Source organism: Harpia harpyja, chromosome 3 (genome assembly GCF_026419915.1).
Source record: "Harpia harpyja isolate bHarHar1 chromosome 3, bHarHar1 primary haplotype, whole genome shotgun sequence".
NCBI classification, from domain to species: Eukaryota; Metazoa; Chordata; class Aves; order Accipitriformes; family Accipitridae; genus Harpia; species Harpia harpyja.
In genome coordinates, this window is record NC_068942.1 from 29,280,515 (window position 1) to 29,299,062 (window position 18,548).

At 35.8% G+C, this 18,548-nt stretch overlaps 1 long non-coding RNA gene across 1 annotated transcript; it reads left to right on the forward strand.

The window, feature by feature from the left end:
* Positions 1-3,196: 3,196 nt before the first annotated feature.
* On the forward strand, positions 3,197-13,939 carry LOC128140215 (uncharacterized). The gene is made up of 4 exons (XR_008234647.1): positions 3,197-3,363; positions 5,398-5,532; positions 13,145-13,334; positions 13,675-13,939. It is a non-coding gene; the product is annotated as an uncharacterized LOC128140215 (long non-coding RNA).
* The last annotated feature ends 4,609 nt before the right edge of the window (positions 13,940-18,548 follow it).

Consider the following 18,548-nt stretch of genomic DNA (forward strand, 5'->3'; position numbering starts at 1 on the left):
CCGTGAATATTTAGGTGTTTGTGACCTTTCTTCTTAAATGAATTTCTCAAGCCATCTAATCATGTTAGTTGCTCTTCTCTGATCTCCATTCAATTTGTTCCTTTTCCCTCACTTCCCTTTCCAATCAGGTACCAAGATGCTGAGAAATGTATAAAGTATTCTAGTCACAGTCTTAACAGACCTGATAGACAGTGACTAATACTTTCATGATTGATTACTTGATGTTTTGGCATAGGATGCCAAAAACTGCATTGACCTTGGGTTATTTTTCCCACTGAAATATCACATCTAGAGCTAGAGGAGAAATGTCAATACTACCAGAAAATTTTCAAAAGCAAGAAGTGAGGCAAATAGTTAAAAAAAAAATTATGAACCAATAATTCCCCCTACATTAGTTTAAGTCAGTTGAAATATTTCATTTTGACATTTTCCAAATGTTGCAATTTTAGCTTTCTAAATGACAAGCCAGCTATAATTAACTAACATTTTTACACAGAAAGCTAATCTTTTTGTGTGTGTGTAAAAGGTCAAAATAGGATATTTTAATAATTCTGAAAGATTTAGGAAGCAATAAGATGTTGAAAATCACTTCTCTCACTTCTCAGGACACTAATAGAATCAACAATTTGGCACATCTAAAGAAAAAAATCATTCAGTGGAAATTTTCTGACCATCTTTAATCATACTGAAAATTCATTTTTAATTATTGCTCTTTGTTTTAACACTATTATTATCATCATCATCCATGTGTCATCTTCCTACAGAATATCTATTTTAGATTTTTTTTTTACAATTAAACTTTGTGGTTTTCAAGTTTTTTCTTCAAATGCTTCTGTACTTTCTAGTTACATTTGTATTTTTTCAATTGCAAGTTTCATTAATATGCTGTTTACTCTCACTTTCAGATTGTTAATGAAGATGTTTAATAGGACAAGAGCTGATTCTGACCCCTGTGGCAGTGCATGACACTTCATTTCATCTTGAAACATTGTTTTGCATGGTTATGCTTTGCATTGCTTCAGTCAATTTTTATCCACAAGTCATTATGCCTATTTTGATCTGAGCTGAATGCATTTTTTCAGATACTACATCAAATATTTTACCAAAAAAAAAAAAAAAGAAAAATCCCTCCCCACCTCAAATCCCATATGTCTAGTCTGCTCTCTCTATCTCCTTCTGCAGTTCTGTAAAAAATAAATCAGCTAATTGTAGAAGAGAATGAGCTTCAGCAATATGTGCTGCTTGCTGATTGTGGTTCCACTTATTAATATATTAATTGTTATTACTATATTAATTATTATTAATATAGTGCATATGTAGGCAATGTAATTCCATGCACTTTGCATGACCCTAGAAACTAAAGGAAAGACACTACTTAAAAAGTTATTGCCTAAATTAGATGTGGACAGAAGAGAGCAGCACAAATCCAAAACTGCAGTGACAGAAGTCCTTCTTCAGCAGCTGCTCGGCCACCCTAAATAGGCGTCTACCTCTTTGACAGACATTGTCTGCAGCCCCTCTTCTGAAATAGGTACAGACCCAGAACTTCTGGTCTGAATGATTTGTGTATTCTTGTTAGACCTTGACTAGAATTAAAGTAAGGTTAAGAGTTAGGCAGTTAACAGGGGAACCTAACTCGTCTGAAAGGCTCAGCTTGGCAGCTGCTCTTAACACAATCCTAGTACATACAGACAAGGACAAGCGCTCTGAGGAGAAAGTATTGCTAGCTTTTTTATTATATTTTATTTTTAAGTTGAAGGATGTAATCAGAAGGTTGTAAAGAGCTTGTGTCGTAAAAGAATTAATGTACTTGTTCAGGAATTAGGAAATCTGAATTCAGTGGTGTCTTTGTCTAGACTTCTAATTCCTCCAGGTTAGAATATACAGCAAAGCATGCTTTAGGAGAAGGATGACTTAGTCATAAGAAATGACTGAAGTCCAGAGCACTCTTCTGTCATCTGAGGGCCCTGACCACTAGCTGTATTCTTTCTTCTCCTTCCTTCGTAGTGGACAACGTTTCGCACTAGCCTATGGCTTCATAGTTAGGGAATGTTTTTAAGAAGTGGTAGCTCGATATCTGTCAGGTAGAAGAAGTTCCACAGATGTCTCACATTCTCAGTGCAAAACCAACCTTGATTGTTAATATGATAGGAAGATGGGAACACAAGCAATCTTTTAATACAAGAGATTAATTGAGTCAGTCCTGATGAATGTTAGGAATTGCCTTCAGAAAGGGGCCAATGGTTATGAATCTCAAGTAGATGAAAGTTTACAGAAGATATATATTTGAATTGCATGCTTTACCACAGGTTTAACCTTAAGGTTCGTTGTTTTGTTTTGTTTTATTTGCAGAACTAGTGAAACACCTGCCTTTATATAGTTCTTCAGAAGTTATCTGTCAGATCCTCATCTGTTGCAAGCCAGCCATGTCTAATTTAGTTCCACTTGGCAGAGTTTGAATCTGTAAGCAAACTTATTGAGACCAACAGAACATCTCAAAGGATCCCACTTTTTTTTGATTGATGGTTCTGAACCTTTGATAGTGATTCAGAAAGTTATGAGTCAGGAAGCAAGACTGACTCACATTAAATCAGTTCAGTGTCCTTTTCAGCAAGAAGGGAACCAAGTAATTTCTGCTTATAAATCTGATTCAAAATTTCATTTCAGATTTTTCAGTTTGTCATGTTTTTTTTTTAATCTTATTTTAGTGTATTGGGTTTACATGGCAAGGTTTTGGTAGTGGAGGGAGGGCTGCAAAGGTAGCTTCTGTGTAAAGACACCAGGAGCTGCTCCAGGTCCCTGTCGCTGGCCAAAGCTGAGCCCATCAGTGATGCTGGTGGCACCTCGGTGATAACATATTTAAGGGGAAAAAATGCTGTGCAACAGCAGCTGGGAGAGAGGAGTGAGAATATGTGAGAGAAACAGCTCTGCAGACACCCAGGTCAGTGCAGAAGGAGGGGGAGGAGGTGCTCCAGAGCAGAGATTCCTCTGCAGCCCAGGGAGGTCCACAGGGGAGCAGATCTCCACCTGCAGACCAGGGAGAGAGGGCCCCAGGCCGGAGCAGGGGGATGCCCGAAGGAGGCTGTGACCCCGTGGGAAGCCCGCGCTGGAGCAGGTTTTCTGGCAGGACTTGTGACCCTGCGGGGGACCCACGCTGGAGCAGTTCGTGAAGAACCACTGCCCATGGGAAGGTACCCATGTTGGAGAACTTCATGAAAGACTGTCTCTCGTGGGTGAGACCCCACACAGGAGCAGAGGAAGAGTGTGAGGAGGAAGGAGCGGCAGAGACAATGCGTTGTGGACGGACCACAACCCCCATCCCCTATCCTACTCTGCCAGTCGGAGAGAGGAGATAGAGAAGTGGTGAGTGAAGTTGAGCCTGGGATGCAGGGAGGGATGGGGAGAAGATATTTTTAGATTTGTTCATATTTCTCATTGTTCTAATCTGATTGGCAATAAATTAAATTAATACCCCAGGTCAAGTCTGTTTAGCCTGTGATGGTAACTGGTGAGTGATCCCCCTGTCCTTATCTGGACCCACAAGCTTTTGTTGTTTTTTCTCCCTTTGTCCTCTTGAGGAGGAGGAGTGATGGAGCAGCCTGGTGGGCGCCTTGCAGCTAGCTAGGGTCAGCCTGCCACATGTAGAAATTAGATATTTTTTTCTTCACTACTACAACAAATTTAAAGAAAAAAACCAACCACAAATTCTTCATAATTCTCCTCAAATTTAAAATCATCCTGGAAGCTTCTGCTATTAGATAATTGGAATTACTAATTAGTAAAATTCATTAGTAACTTCTCTCACAATGGTTACCACAAGCTGCTCAGAAATAAGATGAAAGAAGTTCTGAAAAAATTATGGCATTTGTTTGAGCTCAGTGAAGTTCTTTATAAAATCAGATATCTGGTGATTGGTCAGTAGTTCTGTGGAACCTTTACATTCTTTTCAAATCTGTAGTTGCAGGGTTTTTTTTTTAAATATATATGAGTAATGACTGAGTATTCTTATTACCTTTATAAATATACACCATTTTTGGATACTTACAGAGTATTTTGTTTCACAGTAACCTGTAGAAACCTTTTGAAGAGGTTTACTGGGGAGTCTATGAAAAGTATTCCTTTGAAATATTGGCATTTGTTACTTTTCAATTTCATTGGTTCCTTGTAGACCATCTTTGCATAGGGACACTTGCATAAGATGGCCTTAGTTCCCTGTAGCTTAATTCTCATTGTAGGATTGGCATAAATAGGGCTGTGCTGAGTAAACAAGTATAGCTAAATATGCAAATATATAATTTTTAGGGTCAGGTAGTACTGGCACAAAATGGTCCTAACTTGGAAGTAGAACATTGTTGAAAACTTTTCCTTTAAAACCATTCTTGAACCTTCTTTTCACTGTCCACACAGAGAATAAGAAAAAAAGTGGAGGGTAGAAAGACTGTAAAGCAAAGTATTGTAATTAATACTTTCTTACATATTAGAGAAACAAAAAAATTACAGACTGATATTTCCCAACTTTTCATTTTTATGTGCTACATATCTCACTGTTTTATCAGCTTTTTGAAGAAAATTTTGTGCAAAAGATGGGAAAAGGTGTTGAATTTTCCTTTCCTTGGTGTAGTCAACCTTTCTGAACACCTGAAAATGCCTTATAATAAGACATTTAAAAGAATATTGAACTTCACAACAAAGGCTTTTTGCTAGCAAACCTGATGTGTGTGATGAGTTATTATACTCAATTATTTACAGATGACAGGATAATGACATAAATTGATAAGAAAAAAACCAAATTCTGAACAAAGATCAAACCCCATTTCTTCATGCAGAGAATCATAACTGTGTTAGTGTTATGTAATGAATTTCAACCCAGTTGGGCTGGAAAAATAGAAAGGAAAGCCATTGAATAATCCATTAGAATGTTCTTCCCTGTGGAGTAATAGAATTTAAAGAGGGAAAGGACCAATACTTCTGCACCTTCTTGGTGGGAAGCTTTAAAGTAAATGTCTAATTTACTACATTTGTCTGCAGTTTTGACCAACAATTCTTTGGTCGAAGTACCCATCTTCAGTGAGAAAAATTATAATAAAATTTAGTCATCCCTACAAAGAATTTTATATAAGTGAAAACCAGAGATGCTTCATATACATCAGGAACACTGCAAAAATTTAGTGCATGTCACATCTGTAATTGCCATATGAATATCATATTGATGGTAAGAGATCTGTTAACTCTCTAAAAGAGAATTGCCTAAAACCAGTATTTTAACTGAGAGTGCTGCTAAATTACTGATTTTTACCTTATCCAGAAAGAGACTTCTGAAGAAAAAATACTCTTTGTTTTGTTTTCTTTGGTTTTCTTTTTTAGTGTGATACCTATTACTTTGTTGTATCTTACCAGTCTAAGATCTTCAGGACACAGGCTCTTCATGTATGCAGTGTTGTGTAAACTGTTGTGTTATAAACCAGATGCTCAACGGGAGTAAATCAGCACTGTGTCATTAAAGTTCAGCTTTGGATTGCCAATTAACTGAAGGTAATTAACATGTTTAAATACTAGTCTGAATCTTCTTTTGGATGAGAAATATTTATAGTTTATTCTGATGAACCTCACTGTTTATTTGAATTCAGTTCTTCTTTGAGTTAGGAATTCATGAACACCCTGAAGAAATGCATCTGTTGTGCCTAACCCTGCCTAACAGTTTGAAAAAAAAAGCCTTTTTTTCTTGTTTCCTACAGAAGTCCTGGATCCACAGCCTTCATAATGCTTATGGCAGCCGAATACAAGGATTTCTTGTCTGCCAAAATGTTTTTTGTATTATGATAGCTGAGATGTATGCATAGACAAACAGTACTATTAAATCAAATTAGCCGCAATCAATACAAAATCAGGTATGAATGTAGTAATACAGAGGTAAAAGTAACTGCGTATATATTATCTTCCCACATGAGAATGAGCTATATAATTATTACCACAATGAGAAGGTTATGTTGTTTTAACTGTAATGTTACAGACTAAAGAGTAATTTTTTTTTGTTTAGTCAGAGCCTCTACGCAGCATTGCAAAATCTAAGTTACAAACCCTATGCAAGCTAAATCTGATTCTCAGTTAATATTCAGAACTGCTAAGTCCTGGACAAGTCAGGTGCAGTTCAGGTCATATTCAGAATACATGTAGCACCAAAATTGTAACGCCAAAATCTATGCTATAGTCAGAAGTGACTGTCATGTATGTTTGTAAGGACTTTGTTTTCATGCTTACAAAAAAGAAGTTATTAAATTGCTGCCTGAAACTTCTGAATGGTTCTAAGGAAATAATTGGGATTTAAGGCACTACAGTATTTTCTGTCAGTTCATTTTACCTTCCTGCCTTTAAAATAGGAGTATTAGTGAGATGTTGCCTATCTTGTCTTTCATTCCTGATTCCTGTCATCAGTTCCTATGTCAGCCACCTAGTGTGTAAACCACCCACTCATGACTATTGGAGGCACTCGAATTACTATTAAAACATTGAGAGTATATAGTCTGAATTAATAAGATTGATCTATTTAAACCTATTTAAGGGATTTATCCAAACAGCTCAAATGTAAATTGTTACTAAATGTCAAAATATCCTTACTACATAGAGAAACTTGTTGTTGCTGTTGTTATCTTCAACATAATCTCTGGTGATCAACAGATGCTATTGTGTGTACTATAAATCATCTTTGGACAAGGCCTGAACTCTCTACATAGTTTTCTGAAAACAGTACAGTCCAAATATTTGTTGAGGTACCATGAATAGATATCTTATATATGCTCAACTGCGGTTGGAATTTTGATTTTCTATTACAGATACAGCTGAATTCATATTCCTTCCATGTTTCTCAATGCTTTGGAGTAGATTTGTAAGACTTTGCCATGTAATGTGTCATATTCATGTGAAAGCACTTCAAATGATTGTTTAGAATTTCCACTGTCCCCATTCTCACTGCTGTTTTTCTGGTCATTCACAACTGTACAACACTGTAGTCCAAAAATGATGTGCTCTAAATTCTGATACAACAGTTGCAGCCTAGAATTACTCCTTTAGTCTAGTCCTACACTGCTTTGCCCTTCAGTAACTGATTAGACACATCAGAACACTACTTCCAATATCCACCAAAGCATTCACCTAACTGCTAGGTGTTACTAATTTGACAGTTATTTGGTTTTGTCCATGAACAATAAATTCATTTATCACATATGTTAATAAAATTAAAAATATCATTTAAGAAAATGATAGATTTCCTTTCATAATATTTTCAATAAAAATTAGGATAAAGTTTGGCTTTCATTGTTGTGATCATATGAAAAACATAGTAGACTGATTAAGAGATTGACAGCCTCAGCAATGAATAAAAAAGTAGTGGTTTTATCTTGGGATAACTGATATTTATCATTCAGATATTTGATCAACATCAAATTGTGTTTTACCCAAAGTGGGAGTTCTAAATATAAGTTCTTGTCAGCTAGTCACACTTTCTTCCAGCTCAAGTATAAATGGATACTAAAGCCACTTAGTCCCCCAAATTAATTTTATTACTCATACATGAATAAAAGAATCCAAATCATCAAAACAAAACAAGCTTGACATTCTCTAAAGTCTGTGGAGAAGTGCTCATGGTGTTCTCCAGGTCTAGAAGGAAAATCACTCTGTTTCAAGCTGGAGACATCCTTTGAATTTCTGGTAATCTTTCACCAGCTTTTTACCAGCACCTACATATTAGTTTCTAATACAGCAAGGCTAGTTGCTTCTCTGTGTTCTTGAAGTGTACACTTTGTTGGTCTCTTATTTAACTGGGTGTGCAATGGGTCAATGAAATGCTGAAGCATAAGGGAATTAATTCAGACAAAATGTTTCTGCATAAGTAGGGGGCAGTCTGAATTATATTCCATCAGATTAGAGGATATTTCTAAACGTATGAATGTGCAGAAACATCTTCTTTTTTTTCTCCTTTAAGGTGGATATTTTTATACTTGTTCAATATTTTTGGGTTGGTTTATTTTACATGAACACCTAGATTATTTATGTCTTCATTAATCCATTTCATATTGTAAATATTTGTACTTAGAATCCCTGCCTGTTTTGAAGTGTTAAATATTTATTGTCATGAAGCATTTGAAAGAATATTTGGATTGAATTTATATGTCATTTTTCTGTATTCATGTAAGCCACTAAGTTTCTGAAGACTCTCTGCTTTGTTAAATTTTCATTTTCCAATATTTATGGTGGAATTAATAATTGGAATCCAGTATCAAAGATAAACATGTCCTGGGAAAGATTTCAGGACATAAAATCCAGAACAAAGAAAAACATTTCCATTTGCTATATCCTTATTCACAGCTACCACTATTTATTTCACAGTAAGACTCCATATTGTCTCAGTTCTCTGCATTAGTGAGTGATGATACGCTTTGCATGTTCGTACATCAAGGGATCTTTATCACTAAGCTTTCAGCAGATGTGTTCCAATTTTTAGCACGAGAGGTATTTTCTCACAACTGTAAAGTAAAAAAGAAAGAATGGGATGCATTGGCCTGGAATAAATCACATCCATCATTCATGGCCGCCCTAAAAACTGCTGTTCAATATAAGAAAGGTAATTCTTGATTGTTCCATTAACTCCATCACTTGGCAAGTCATGGTAGACAGGCACAAAACAAACCATGTGATAAATGTAACAGTGAATTTCAAACAATGATTAGGTTTTGTAACTAGATTCTGTAACATTTAGACTGCGCTCTGGGTTTCAGATATCGGATATAACAAGAGGCTTATAGAACTAAACATTGCAACCTGCTTAATCAAATATAAACCACAAAATTAGAAATCTAATTCCTAGAAATAGGCAAACTAAAAATCTGTAATCCTATGGAGTTACAAATTTTGTTGAATTAAAATTTATGTTCAATTTAAAGAATTGTTTGTAGATTGTTTTGAATCATTTTTTGCAGTTTTTATACAGAGCCAACTTAGACATGAGGAACCATGCAATCAAGGAGGTGTTTCTTACCATGAAAAGTTACATGACTGTTAGCACAGTCACAATCTTCATTTTTCAAGCTTAGCAGCAAGATTCACTAGATCCTTTTAGAGAACTACTTCATTCATTCCATCCATAGAAATTTTGCTCCAATTTAGCAGTGTGAATTATTTTCCTGCCTATTACTATTGATTACCGATAACTATTGTATAAGGTGCAGAATCTGAGAATATGGAAGGTGAGTATGTGGTCTGTCAGTGTTCTTCCTCTCTGTTCCTTAGACAAAAGGAAGTGAATGTGCAGGGTAATAATACAAAACCATAATACAAGGTATTCAAATAAGAGAGGTAATAAGAGTGGACATTAAGATGAGGAGCTAGGGTATGATGATGAGGTGAGGCTGTCTGTACTGGCCCTTGAACTAGGAGAGGCTACAAGAGACCATGAAATGAATTGTTTATGCTCAGATGAAGCACATATTACCAAGTAGTGTATTTAAGTAGAAACTGTTGCCTGTAGAAGTTCTGTCTATTGCTGCTTTTTTTTTTTTTTAAGATGTTGGAATGTGAATAGTGAAAAAAACTGAATTTTAAAGAGGAATAAAATGGTATTATGTCTAAATCACTTGCATCTCCTTTCTCATGCCCTTCCTGGGAAACTGTATAGTAGCTTTCACATCTTTGCTACAGCTGTGAAAAGCAGAGCTTGGCAAGTCACTGAGATCAATTTTTTCAGTGTATATTTCTCAGCATCCCACCACAGAAGCATTGTAGTGGGTTTCATTTCACTTAATTGTGTTCATCTCACATTTAGACATCTTCATCTGAGCTGATCTACAAAGGAACTCTGTCTTCGATAGAGAAAAATAGGCGCTTGTAGCATTTGACTTATCTTACCTATTTTAAGATGAGATGAGCTAAACCTTAAAAGTCTCTCCACTGACTATAAAAGGAGTCAAGGGTAACTGATTCAACTATTGTCATCTGCAGTATAGTCATCTGCACTATAGACATCTGTATTTCAGCAGTTGATCCCTAGCCCTAGAACCTGTTTTTGCAGCAACGTGCAGCTCTCACTGCATCCAAAATTAATGAGATTTATCGTTTGAGTAAATTAAATTCTACCAAACCTGACATCCTTTTAAGAAAACAGATCTTGGAAATCTCAAAATTTTCATAAGCTTCAGCAATTGATATCTCTGTGCCTCAGCTCCCCACCTATTAAACAGGAATAATACCCTCTCACTTCATAGTTCTGTGAAAGTAAATTAATTACTGTTTGTGAAGCATTAGATGTTATAATGATCACTGCCATCAAAAAAGCCATGAGGAAATTAATAATTCTGTCTCCCTAGCAGAATTTGAATAGTTGCCTAAGGCTACACAGTGAGTAATGACAAGAAAACAAAATATTGAATAGCTACTTATTTCTGAATACTATTAATCATGTGTGCTGAATGATGCAAGGGTTTCATGGACAAAACAGTACATGAGCATCTAATTAAAAACTGTATTATACTGCTTATGCACAAGAGCACAAATTAAGATTCCACAGATGAGTTACATTCTAGCCTATTCTAACTTTTGAGTGCTTTGCTTTGCAACTACAATAGTCTTTTACTGTAGTTTTTAACATGTAGCTATCATTGAGCTTGAAAGTGAAAGGCACTTTCACAATTTATTAATATTTTTGATGTTTTCACAAGCCTGCAAATAAAGTTATATCCATGTATCCAGAAAGTCCATCAGAAGCACAGTAAAAAAGACTAACATTAAGTACTATATATGGTTGAATTACCTTGTGACTGTAAAGGTAAATAAGCTTAGGATCTATTTGCATGGATTAACTTGCAAATTCAGGGACAGCCTACAGAGAAAGAACTTGTGAAAAATCATGGAATACTTGTCCATGTGATAAATAAAATCAGCAATAGGTGAAACACATGTCTTATTTGTCTAATTTGGGCATGGGGGGGAAGCAAAACAGGGTACAACCAAGAGCCATCAGTTGTTGTATGATGTTTGTCACCTGGTTCTACTTACCATATTCCAAATATTTCAGTAGAATTTACTAAACTGCCGGTTAACTAGATCTTGAGAGACAAAATGTATCTACCAGAAAATAATTCTGAACAACAAATTACTTTCACTCTTGACCTTGTACAGAAATGATTCTATTCCTCAAATTATACAAGGTCCCTGTGCTCTAGTACATTATGTACCTCTTCCCAGTATATCTGGGACATAACTTTTCTATAAACAAACAGTACTCATATCTGAATAATCATTTCAAAGCATTCTTGATTCTTACTGTTATTATCAGAGATTATTTAACTGTCAGAAGGACTCCCCCTCATATTGTCTTTGGCATTTGCTTTGCCTTGCATAAATAGAAGCAGTGCAATAGTAAGATAGGCTTTTATTTGCTTTTATATTTCAAGAAACCACTTTACCTCTGAGTAGATTGATCCATACTCAGAATACAGTGTTGTATTTTCTTAATGGAAAGCTGTTTAATCACTCTGGAAGAATTTCCCATGTTTTTTTCTGTGTTTTATGTAGCTGCTGCCCAGCGTTGCTGAAGGGCACTGTTCAAATGAAATTACACTAGACATCATGTTGTATATCTATTATACCATTTAGTTTAAAAAACATAAACGTGTGTTGACTGTGTGGCACACTGTGGTCTTTTACATTTTGACAAACGTTCGTGTCAGAAAAGAATGACACTATTTGTAAATGTTTGAAAACATTGCTGATATCAAAATGCAAATGCTTCCTTCAATGTACCTACTAAACTTCTTTCTAACCCTTCTTTTCATTTTAAAGGAAATTGAAATTAGAATATCAAAACATGAGTCAGTGTCAGCCTATGGATTCAATAGGGTTGCTATTGTCTTCGACCATCTTCATCTTCCCCAAAACATTGCTGAGCAGAGGAAGCCTAAACAGAATAAGCAGAAAGCACCAATTTCAAGCAGGGCTTCTTAATTCTCCTTGTGATATAATTCAGGCAACAAAAGTCACACTCGACTTGCAGCTGAATGTACTGCCCAGTGTCTTCAAGTTGTGGTCTTTCCTCTTCCAGCTCCTATGAATCATGCATTCATATAATGGCTCAGCTTAGGCAGCAAAAAGATGTGATGATTTTCCTTGAAAAGAAGAGCTGTGCATTCAAATCCCTAAATATTAAGAATAACCGAAGCTCAGGTTTCCTCCTTCCTTTGGGAATCCATTTGCCATTTAGCTCTTATACAGAAAGTAGATCCTGGAACTTTTTCCTTTAGTGCCTAATTAGAAGCTAGAGATATATGTTCAAATTCAGGTGAAAGTCAGATTGGAGGGAACGTTTCCCCTTCTACTTCGTATTCTGCCTAAAGTGAGTCCCATGCTTAGGCACCTCTCCCTTTTCAGTTAAGATTCAAGATCATGAATTCCATCCTTGCAGAGAAAAGCATAACTTTTAGACATTTCAGTGCTGAGCATCACAATGCTCATGTATATTTTTGGGCCTTTCCCATCGCACTTTACATCAAAGGACATTTAGAGGTAGTAAGTAATGTGCTTCCAAAAGCATTGATGCCATCCTTAGTAAACATGCAGATTTACTTCAGGTATGACTTTCCTTTTTCTAGGAAGTTAATTCCATACTGCTCTAACCGTTTTTCCATTATTGAACAAAAGTTACTTTTACCTCCTATGGGAATCAGCTCAAGTTTTCCAATAACTTTAATGGCAGTGAACAAGGCTGCATCTATCAGATAGCATTAACCAAAAAAGAACTTTGAATTTCTTATGGCTGTAAGCATATCAAATATTCTATTTTTTTTTTTAGGGAAAATGTTCATTCTCTAGGTTAAGGTTTTCTCTTAACATTTAAGGTAACATTTTCAAAATAGAACACTTTTTACATTCTCAAAACTATCTTTGGGTTGTGAACACCCACAATAAACTCAGTATTTACAGATACTTCCAAATGTCAGCTGAGCTTTTTCTCCTAGGATTTAAGTGTTAAAACATTGGCATTGAAGGTTAAAGTCTGTCCTTGCTGTCTCTGAGAATTCTGTTTAAGTACAGGCCAGATGAGATTGGCATTTTTAAGGTGGAAGTGTAGCAGAGTAATTCCTCATTTTTTTTCCCACAGGATAGCTACTCATGGTGGTGCCTCACAAAGCTCTCACATGACCTGGATGAGAGCTGTGCAAAAGGTACAAAAGTTTATCACTGGTGCAACCAGTTCAAAAATATCGATTACAGAAGAGGCAAGACCAGCAGTGGAACGAGCACTGTGTCACTTCACATCCTTGGCAGAGAGATGACTTTTAACACCCTAGGTAAGTCATGTCATTGTACATGTCATCAAGAGTCATAACAATGTCATATATTTAACTGACAAACCTCCAACTCCTTACTGAGCATTTAAGGAGGGTGAATACAACTATGTCAGCAGGAAAAGTGGCTGTCATTTGACAAACTGACATTCCTACCTGAAAAAGACATATGACATGTATCAAAATGAATGTTTGCTGCAGATAGCGTATAGCTCTCTGAGACAGGTATAAAATGTGACCGTATGAAACTGCAGCCTTCCTTCTTTTTATGTCTCCACCCCTCAGGGCAGGGGTCACCTGTCTTAACCAGATGGTACACCAACCTGTATTTTTGTTTCCTCAGTTAGAATTTAAACACACCGGTAACAGGTCAACAGGAGCTCACAGAGGCTGACTCTGAGTCACAATATTCCTTATCTGATGATACACAAGTATTTTGTGTGTGTGTGAGACAAGATCTTCTGGATCCCAATAATGTAGGTATTCAGGCAAGTACTGTGTTTCACGTATGTTTATCTCATCTGTCATCCACGTCCCAGCTGGCTGCTGCTCACTCAACTTCAGCGAATGAGTGTAATGGCTTTGAGACTATGCTATCTGTGTATTTTAACAGTAAAATAAGAAAGATTTTCAAAGTAAGAGCTCCATGGCAGGGATGTTTCAACTTTAAGTAATTGATAATGTTACTGAATAATTTTCTACAATATGTGCAATACCTCATTCCATAGACTGATCACTTCTACCTTAAGATATAGAGAGCCAGAAAAGCTCTCGTAGTCTAGGCAAAGAGAATTTGCAAAAAACCACCACCATTTTATACATATTTCTACATATATCTTACAGATGTATTTCTATGTATATCTTTGTATTTAATTTTCTAACGGTGAACCCAAAGGATACAATCATCTCAAATAAAATGTGTTTTACCTCTTTTATGCCCATATTTCAGTCAACCTGAAATATAATTCTAATGTTTTGCTTACAAACTGAAATAATATTATTCTATAAAGCACAATAACAAGCATGGACTATCCACAACACTGCTAATGCAATCACTTGAGAAAGAACAGAGGTGAGGAATGGTTTGTGCCCGTACATTTCCTGTGAGACACCTGAGGAAGAGGAAAACCTAAATAGAACCCTTTGCTGAAAGAGACAATCCAAAGCAGGCAGTAATACGTTGTTCTGGGATGCTACCACTTTGATATACAGGAATAAATTCATACTAGAAACTTGGGGGAGTTCAGCCTGAAAGTATGTATCCTGATCTGGACTGGGGCTCATAGCTTCTGGATTAATGTCAAAATTTCTGCCTTTTGGGAAGAAGTGAACATCCCATCCACATCTGTGGATCCTAATAACATGATGATTTTCTCCATCATACATTTGCAAATAAGAATTAATTTTTCAAATTAATTGCAAGAGTTCCAGTCTAATGTTACCATTAGATTATCCCCTCCAGCAGTACACATGTAAGATTATTGTTAAAGGTAGTATGCTTCCACCTTGGCAGAATGTTTTGGAGACTGTTAGCTGTGGTTAGCTTATAAATCTAAATTTTTGTGAGAATTTGACTCATAGGTAGTATCAGTCCCATATGTTGAGCTATTGTTTAAAAGCTAATAGAACAGATGTTAGAATCATATAATACAACCATTGCAAAAACAATGAGGGGGTTGTCTTCTTTTTTCTTTTTCTTTTTTTTTCTTTTTTTCTTTTTTTTTTCAGTGCAAAGTATGTAGGCTTCACACTAATTTAGTGTGAGGTTAATTTAGTGGAAATGCTGAAACGCCCTTTCCTAAGTAAGAATACATAGAAATCAGAAATGTTTAAGAATGTTGTACCCTGGGAAGAGCAAAGATGGAGGCAGAGATGAGTAAAGCATTTTAGTAATGTTGCACAGGGATAAGAAAATTCTAAATTAGTAAGTTGAGATTCTTGTGCTAAGGAATGTTTTTATTGTTGAACAGGCATACTTAACTACTTAACATGGGCTCAGGGCACCCTTCCTAAAAGGGACCAGTAAAATTACTGAAATAGTCCCTGATTTGTATTGCTGAGAGGACCACAATGATTTTTGTGAAAAGTGCCTACACCCCAGGGAGTCCTCAGGGTCACCAGAATTTAAGTTTTGGTTTGTATTTTTTTCTCCTATCTCTTCATCTGTTTTCTATAAGTGATCATTTCCTGAAAGGTGGTAACTGAGTACAAAAGCATAGCCTGAGACTATGTGTAAAAAAATCCCTAATTCGTGTGGTTAAGATCATAATTTTTTATTCTTCTGCCTCAGCGGCACACAAATCTCATAGTAACTTCATGGTTTCCATCTGATTTAGGATGGTCTTCCTGGTATAAACAAGTTCACAGCAGATGTTGTTGTTGCTCCATTAAAGATCTTCTTGCACGTATGGAGTTATATAAGACAAACCTGAGGTCAAAACCTGCACGTTTCCTAAATATCTCATGAGGATATTTCTAGCTGATTACCACTTTTAAAGTAGATGTGGACATTTGAAATATTTGGCCTTTTTCAATACCTGCAGTATTTTTTTGGTATTTTGCTTACAAAGCAAGAATCTCCTTTTCTAAGAAACGTCTCCAGATGCTTCTTGTTTCAAAGGGGAATGACTGATGCTTATTATCCCTGGATGACATTCCCAAATTTCTCATTGAAACATCTGTATTCAGGCAAAGATTGTTCCTCTGCGAGCAAGACTTTGCAGGTGCTGTTATAGGATTTCCTGGAGATAGAAAGTGTACAGTCTGAGTGACAAAGAGCTATGAAAAAAGAGATACCACAGGATAAATTCATAGATGGTGTTCTATCCAAAAGAAAATGGATGGAAAATTTCGTCAGACATTTTACCACTTCACAGGTGCTGTGCACTCTCGCTGAGCTACCGATTCTAGTTATGTTTTAATTCTTATTACAAATACTTTCAAGGAAGAATCCTTTTAATTCACTTTTTACTATGTGCGTACACAAACTTAAATATAAGCCCATAACAATGAAACTATAAACTATCCTGCCTACTAACCTGCTTTAGTTTATGTAGTATGTGTACATGACAGTTAGATAGAGTGAACAAGAAGTGTGCTGCAAGGCCACTGTTGTAATAACTGTTAAGATTCATGGTAACTTTCAGCTTACTTTGGATGCTTATTTTTAAATTATACACTGAGCAAAGCATCATGCTATATAATAATTCGCCACTGCCTGAGCTACCCAGAACAAAAAGACTGTATGGAAACTTCACTTTGTGGTAAACATGAAGCATTTGAAGAAATGTATAATAAACCAGTGGTGAAGTGTGTTGCTTGACATGGGTAGTATGCTCACTGTTTCTAAAAGAATCCGTATGAATAGTGTATAAAGAACTAAATTTTCTCTTAGCAGCACAAAGAAAGACAAAACCTGGTCTGGCTGAGTTTTGGAAGATAAATTCGGATACCTAAAATGAGAAAGCCAGCTACTACAGATCCAAGGTAGTTTACAGTTCTTCAACTCAAAAAAAAAAAAATTGCAAGGATCTTATTGCAAACACCTTCTGGAAATAGTAGCAACTGAGACAGGTGGGTGATATATATGGTCTGAGAGCTGTTTTCAATTTTAGGACATAGTTTTAGGTTCAGACTGCAGGCTGGCAGCAGGAGCTCACACTTGTACTTCATGTAGTGGGAGCTTGAGACCATTACAATACATATTGTAAAACACAGATACTTGCAAATACATTTACACACAGTAATTTATACTGCTTAGGATTCTTATTGATAACTTTCATGATCCAATAATCATTGACTAGCTCTAGAAGGCCACATTGGATTTGAGAACCATTGGCTCAGTAAATTGAAGAATATTTCCTGTATCTGTCTCATGCTCCATGGAAAGAAGCAGTTTCCAGGGCTCATGACCTTACACTTTTTCCTTCGAACCCAGTGCAAGTAAAACTTGAAAGTTTCATGTTCTGTATTTTCTTCCAGCTTAAAGATTTAACTTCAGTTAGAATTATTTTTAGTCTCTTAGGGAGGAAAGAGAGCACTTTCACATCATCTTAAGTACTGCTTATGAGAGAAAATATTTTTAGTTCCGGAAACAAAATATACTCTTTTAATGGAAGAAGTATGTATCTCTAAAGTCACAAACTGTCACTCACTGAGGGAAGGAATACTGGTTTCACATATTCAAAATCACTCACATAGATGTGAAAAATGAGCCTTCTAGCTGACTGACAGATTGCCTTTAAACAGAAGAGAATTAAGGAGAGATGTGTTCTCTGTGTATTTTTTTTAGTTTGTTTCTTGAAAAACCTAATAAGTGACTATAAAAAGCCTACCAAATACATTTAAACTCGTATATTTTATTTCATTTCAAATTGACTTTTTATGAGTTTTTTTACACGATAAGGAATTTATATTTGTCCATTTCATACCACTTCCCTGCATTTCTGCAATGCCTTTGAAGCCAGTACAGTGAAAAGTAGAATTGGACCGGACACCTTCGTACTTGAATACACTGACTGTGCACTACTTCAAGACAGACATCTGTAGTTGTACCACTATAATATATTCTAGTATAAATATTGCATAATGGGTATGAAACTGTATTTGAGATCTTTTAAGGAAAGAAAAGTAGAATAATGCACTCGTGTGCATTTTCTTCCCATCTTCAAATGTATAAAACACTGCATTGGCTGATAGCTTCTTGTCAAGAAATTTGCCTGGATTTAAAGACTCTCATTAATCTCTTATTTTATTGGAGCCATATTAAAGAACATGATATTCATCATGTGCAATATATTTCTTTGTTATTGTTATATAGTCACCTCTCTCATATACAATGCATACTGAACAACTATTGATCTTAAACTCTATATATCTTCCCATACTTGACAATTTTCATCCAAGAGGTTTCATTACTGATCCTGTTAGGTGAAAAAAGAATCAGCAGAATACAGTTCATACTTGAAAATTGTGCGTGGTGAAATACAGTTGTCATATTGCTGTTTTAATTATCCTTCACTGCTGAAAGATTAGAGAAGAAAAATCTATTTTATGTTCTCTGTTAGACAAGAATATGCTACTGATTCAGGATCTGATCCAATTCCCTTTAAACTGGGTATGCAGACTATCACTGATTTCAAAAGGAGTTGGATTGACCAAGAGTATTTGCAGTGTGAAACTGGATATAATCATTCCAAGCTTAAGTAAATACAAATC